Below are 7,272 nucleotides of genomic sequence, written 5' to 3'. Positions count from 1 at the left end.
GGCTTGTGTCCTCAGAACTGGCCATGGTTCTGTAGAAGCCACCCGACCCTTCCCAGTCCTAGCGTGAGAAGTTATTAACAGGAAATAACCAACCTACTATAAACCTGCCATTACCGCACCATTGATTCTAAGCATTCACTCACTATATATAGGGCAGCACGGTGGCGCAGTGGTTAGCACTGCAGTGTTGCAGCGCTGGAGTCCTGGATTCCAATCCCACACAGGACAACATCTGCAAAGAGTTTGTACGTTCTCTCCATGTTTGCGTTGGTTTCCTCCGGGTTCTCCGGTTTCCTCCCACATTCCAAAGACATACTGATAGGGAATTTAGATTGTGAGCCCCATCGGGGACAGCGATGATGATAATGTGTGCAAAAACTGTAAAGCGCTGCAGAATATGTTAGCGCTATATAAAAATAAAGATTATTATTATACCTACAGAACAGGAGAATTGTTTCCTCATACCAACAATAATTTGGGTTTGCCTATGGCCAGCATGATGCAATGATATTGCAGGTACAGACTGTACCAATCAAGTAAATTCCAACCAGTTTAACTCACAATGAGGTTTAGTCTACAGAAAATATTGAGCAATAGCAGAAATTCTACTTATCGTAAAGTGAAATACAACAAACATCCGTAATATAAGGAATTCACTGCAGCGCCTTCATTACTGCGGTGAGACAGAAAATCCCAACCAGCCTCAGACAATGCACGTCTTACTGTAGGTGGAAGGCTATGATGAATAGGGATCGCCTTATCCCCGCTCCCGCTGCTGTATTAAATAAGCTGATTGCTTATGTGAAGCCACAAACTTTTCTTTCTTTTTTGCTTGTAACAACTCGAAGACCATAGTTACCAAAAGTCACGATTTTGAGACATTTTCTCAGGGCAGTCCTGCGTACAACATAGACTGAAAGCAGAGTTTAGCAAACTGTTCTTAAAAAAGGTTGTTTTAGGGGGTGTTCCTAGTCATTCCTTGGAGCAGGGAATAAAAGTTGCAAAGTATCCACATTATAAGTGATAACTTGTTGATTATGGGGGTCCAACCGCTATAACCGCAGTGATCAGGAGAACGTGTTACTTTCATCCCTGTTAGAATGGAGCTGTGCTCTGCGCTCGGCTTTTTTCGGCAACCCCATAAATAATAACTGGAGCGGTAGAAAAGCATCTGACCCGACACTTCATTTTGTAAGGGGGCGTAACGTTTCTCCATTCTGCGATGGAACACCAACCGATCAGCATGTTATTACCAATCTTCTGGTTTGTTGAGAACTTGTTTTCCACTGCACAACTCAAGTACATTAGATAGCTGCCGGCCAAACGATTGTATGGTTGATGGTTATCTCCCCGACTGCCAAACACCGGAACGCTTGGCCCCGTGCTCCTGTTTTCTGGTGGTGGCTTATTTTCAGGGAGAACAAAATGATCAGTCTCTGAAATTCAGCAAGCAAGATCCTTTCCTCCCTGACATCATCTGTCGAGGGAGTCGGGAGGACCTATACACATTAATCTGCTTGATCCAACAGACTTTAGTTTCAGGTGTATGGGAGCCGTTAGTGTAAGCTGGAGAATAGGCTGCACTGTAATAACAAATCAAGAGAAGGTTTCCTGATCTTATCGTTAATGGTTGTCCACTACCAGATAACTTAATTGCTCCAGCATGCACCATAATATTACCTACAGTCTTCCCATGGACAGATGCCATTCCTCCGCCAGTATACGGACATGAACAATAACACATGGCTCCTGATTTGCTGCAGCCATCACTGTTACATCATTTGATATTATTCATGCCAAGATACAAAGCCTGAAATTGAAGGAATGGTGAGAAGGTAAGTATACCTGCATTATGGGGCTTTTAAAAAGTGGTTATCCGGTAGGGCACAATCCCTTCAAAAGTGTAAATCTGGTGCTGCTCATTTCTATATCTGAGATGAGAGTGCAAATGACTTGACCCCACACACCTGCCGAAACGTATGCATGATACCTGCTGATTGCGCCTGCGTCTTGGCATTGTACACGCATCTCGGCAGGTGTGTGGGGTCATAGTATCTTTGGCACTACTGTGAAAATTAACGGCACTGGTATACCCTTTTAAGGCAACAAAAAAACAAAAACAATGATAATGAGAGGTAATAGGCTGCATAAATATCATTTACACCCATAAGTTCATGAAGACAGAGAGGACCTGAGAAAATCTCCTGGATGGATAAGACATATTTTTATGTTTTCACATCTTCCAGGCCCCTGATCAGGCTAAATGGAAGATAATTATTTCCAAATCACAGCAATGTCTAAGCAATATTAGGGTAGAGGCACACAACCGTTTCCTCTCCATCTAAGAAAATCGGTCAAATTATTCTGATCTACGTATAGTCTCACAAGAGCACTATGTGGGACCATTATACTGTATGGAGCACTATGTGGTGCCATTATGCTACATAGGGGACTATGTGGAGGCTATCATACTGTAGGGAGCACTATGTAGAGCTGTTCTGTATGGAGCACTATGTGGGGCCATTATACTGTATAGAGCACTATGTGGGGACCATCATATTGTAGGGAGCATTATGTGGTGCCCATTCTACTGTAAGGAGCACATATGTGAGGCCATTATACTGTATGGAGCACTATGTGGTGCCATTATACTATATAAAGGACTATGTGAGACCATTATTCTGTATGGAGCACTATGTGGGGCATTATACTGTATAGAGTACTATGTGAGGGCCATCATACTGTAGGGAGCATTATGTGGGGCCCATTCTACTGTATGGAGCACTATGTGGGTCTATTATACTGTATGGAGCACTATGTGTGGCCATTATACTGTACGGATCACTATTTGGGTCATTATACTGTATGGTGCACTATAATGGGGCTCATTCTATTGTATGGTGCACTATGTGGGGTCCATTATACTGTATGGTGTACTATGTGGAGCCCATTATACTGTATGTAGGACTATGTGGGGTCCATTATACTGTGTGAAGGCCTATGTGGGGATTACATTTGCGGCATCATACTGTGTTGGGGGTAACTATACTTTGCCTGGGGGGGCATCAAGGTGGGTACAGTACAGCAGACTCAATTTTTCCAGCGTGTGTATGATGCCCTCACTCATAATTTTTACAGGATGTGTATGAGACCTCTGCAATTCTCTTACATTTAAATACAGTATGTATTCCTTCCAAGGGTAAACCCCCCAACCTACTGTCTCCTTCCCCACCATCATGTAGAATGTAATCCTGCAAAGACAGTGATATCTGTAATTTGTATGTAACCCCTTCTCATGTACAGTAGAGCGCCCGACAGGGCCGTGGGATACTCGGCACCGGGCCAGTTCTTAAAGGGGATGTGTCACGGCAGCAGTAACCCGGTCTGTGGCACTGGGCGTCCAAGTAAAAATAAAATAAAGGGGAAAAATAGAGTTTATAGGGAAATTGTTCGTGACGCCACCTGTGGTACTCGGTAATAAAGATGTTAGCCGATGCTGCAATCAGATGATCTTGGGTGATGGTAGCGATGCAGCAGGGTTGATACAGCTCTCCACAGGTAGAGCTAACCTTAGGGCAGGTGTAATATTGATTATGATGATGGTGGTTGTGGTAGGCCGGGCAGGTGTTGTAGAAAGGATACAAGGACACTGCAAGGTGCAGTTTCCAATGCTTTACTCACAGTTCTCCAGTCCACAAACGTCAGCCTGATGCTGTGTTCTTCAGGTCAGTGGTCCAGCAAACTCCCAGGTAAATTGGGATGCACCTTTCCAGGACTCCTTTCATATGCCTTTCTCTGGTCATCTCACTATGCTGGCTTCCACTTCTCCTACCCAGCATCTAACCCACAGTGTTCCAAGTCAGCAGCCATGAAACTGGTCAGGCAATGTCCTTTCAGTCCATTGGATTCTATACGGCTGCCTTTTTGGCAAAGTATGGGTGGATGTGGCTGGGCTTCTTGCAAAAGCCACAGCCTCTGGTTTCTTAGCTGAACTTGAAGTATTCCACTAAGTTGGGGCCGGTCCCCTTACTGCGACCTTGTCCCTCCACATCTGTGGCTTCTGCACTTCCCGTGCCCTTAGGACCCCTTCTGTCCTCCCGGGAGCTTCCTTCATTCACTCCCTTTCAATTCTCTCTTCTGGCTGTCAAGAGCTGCAGACCCACATGTCTGCTCAGCTCCACTTCTCTCACAATCGCCTCAATCTAGCTTCCTAAGCTCCTCTCCTACTCTACCTACCCCACCCACTCCTCCAACACCCTTTCCTACCCAGCTCAGGTGCCCCGACTGAACTGGTGTGTGTTGGATGTGAGTGTTAGAGTCCTGGATAGTGCTCCCTCCTTACCTGAGAGTGGGATACCACACCTCTGGGTGAGATGCAGCACCTCTGTGGCGACTGAACCCCAGAGGTGCCACATACAGCACCATGGAATCAATGGTGCTACATAAATAAATAATAATAATAATAATTGCATAGGTTTTGCAGTCTAGGAGTCCCACGCCTTAAAAATGGGAAAAAATGTTTTCCTCTATGTGTCTTCCAGGGTGTATTACTGACCTTCCTAATTTTTCGCAGCCCTTGCCCTTAGTATATAGGCTTTATGAGTAGTGTTGAGCATTCCGATACCGCAAGTATCGGGTATCGGCCGATACTTGCGGTATCGGAATTCCGATACCGAGATCCGATATTTTTGTGATATCGGGTATCGGTATCGGAAGTGTAAAATAAAGAATTAAAATAAAAAATATTGTTATATTCACCTCTCCGGCGGCCCCTGGACATCAGCGGGAGGATCCGGCGTCCGGCACGGCTTCTTTCTTCAAAATGCGCGCCTTCAGGACCTGTGGTATGACGTCCCGGCTTCTGATTGGTCGCGTGCCGCCCATGTGACCGCCACGCGACCAATCAGAAGCCGCGACGTCATTCCTCAGCTAAAGTCCTAGAATGAGCGCCTTTTAGGACCTGAGGAATGACGTCGCGGCTTCTGATTGGTCGCGTGGCGGTCACATGGGCGGCACGCGACCAATCAGAAGCCGGGACGTCATTCCACAGGTCCTGAAGGCGCGCATTTTGAAGAAAGAAGCCGTGCCGGACGCCGGATCCTCCCGCTGATGTCCAGGGGCCGCCGGAGAGGTGAATATAACAATATTTTTTATTTTAATTCTTTATTTTACACTTTAATATGGATCCCAGGGCCTGAAGGAGAGTTTCCTCTCCTTCAGACCCTGGGATCCATGAGGATACATTCCGATACTTGATGTCCCATTGACTTGTATTGGTATCGGATATCGGTATCGGCGATATCCGATATTTTTCGGGTATCGGCCGATACTATCCGATACCGATACTTTCAAGTATCGGACGGTATCGCTCAACACTATTTATGAGTCTAGGAGTCCCATTATGTATCCATTTTAACAGAATGTGTACCAAGTTCTCATTTATGTCTAATACAGGATGCATCGGAGTCCTTCTTCCTTCTAATTTTTGGAAGTTCTTGCATTGTGCACATAGGCTTTGTGAGTTTCAGAGTCCCTCTTTCATAAATTTAACAGAATGTGTCTGATCATGTCACATTCACCACATTCCCAGATATAGTTTACCGGTGGGTAAACATAAAAAGCAAGGCAAACACTGTAGGCTGCTATGAGATTGTGTAGTCATAGTATCATATACGGTCATATTCTATAATCAGCCAATACATGGAAGAGTGTGGGACACACTATTGCTAATAAGCTAAACCACTAAAAAAATAGTGCCAAAGTCCAATGATAAAGAAATGCATATAAAAAGTTTATTAGATAAATATACGACAAAGAACATGGTCAGCAAAGTAGGGGATGTGAAACAACAAACTACATGGAAACTAGGAGAAAGGCAGTGATCCTCAAGTAAGAGCCAATAAATAGTACCATAGAGGCACATCATATACAATGCATAATGAGTTTGTTGAGGGAGGATCTAAAGTGATCCTTCACGGTTGACTCAGTGATTTCCAGATTAATCTACAGGGCGTTGCCGGCAACTGAAAATGACCAGACGGAGACTCGTGCCTCTGTGTGGGGGATCGAGCAGATCTCTGGGCCCCCGTTTATTGTCTGACTTTTCATAGTCATAGAAATTATACTTCAACCAATCAGCATAAGAACACGTTCACAGTTTTTAACCTATAAGAATACAGGAAAAACTTAACCCATGAGGATACAGGAAAAATGGAAACTACTGATATGGTCATGTCTTTTTGGCATAGAAAAACATATTAACAGATGCCTCAGTCTTGTATAGCGATACACCCACGAGACTCTTATCTGGCTCACTCGAGTTAGAATACTCAAGGTCTTTATACCAATTATGAACCATAGACTAGCTGAATAACAAAATGTTATCTTCGTGAGAAACAGGACAGAGTTATTTCATAGCAGCTGTAACCTTCTACCTAAGTAAATAACAGAATTTATCTTTAACCAACAACAAAATGGAGTCAAAGCACAAAATGGAGAATCTTTCATAATTTGTTCCTTCACAAGTTCACATTAAAAATCACATAGCAATGTCTTATAATGGTATTGGGAACATACTGTATTGAATCAGGAATGTATAGAATAACAGTATTATACAGCGGTTCACATAGTATAACGATGTCATATAAAGAAATCCCAGACATGCATAAATGCATAAAATGAATATATGAACCTACCACTAGTAAATAGGGGATCACGCCAGCTCCTGCCCACCCCGACGCGCGTTTTGGTATAGTCCTTCCTCAGGGAACGTGCCATGTACTCAAACGGATGGAATTTATAGTTGCCAAGCGGCTGGATCCGGCCAATGTGCGCCAACACCACCTCTAACGGACCACTAGTGGACTTTGGCACTATTTTTTTAGTGGTTTAACTTACCGGTGGGTGTAGTTTCATTTCCCCCTCTACTATGTCAACTACTGTAGTTATAGGCAACGGGGAAATATGGTGAGAGATGGCCCAGCTCTTAAGGGGGCTTTTTTTTCTCTTTTTAATTTTGTCTTATATACAAGTCATTATACAAAAAAAGAATGTTCCAATCCTAACATTTTCTCTAGTAAAAAACCATTTGATCTTTTTTTTATGTTTTATAGTCTGTCCATTAGGTTGCATTCCCACGATCAGTAATGTTAGTGTTCTGGACACAATGTATTTTCGCTGTGTTGTACAAAACAAGAACAGTGGATGAGATTAATAAAAATCACATACCCACTGTGCTTCTTTTTTATGCTGCATAAGCTCACTTGCAATGCA

This window comes from Ranitomeya imitator, chromosome 7, assembly GCF_032444005.1.
Source record: "Ranitomeya imitator isolate aRanImi1 chromosome 7, aRanImi1.pri, whole genome shotgun sequence".
Lineage (NCBI taxonomy): Eukaryota > Metazoa > Chordata > Amphibia > Anura > Dendrobatidae > Ranitomeya > Ranitomeya imitator.
This window is presented reverse-complemented; position numbering follows the sequence as displayed.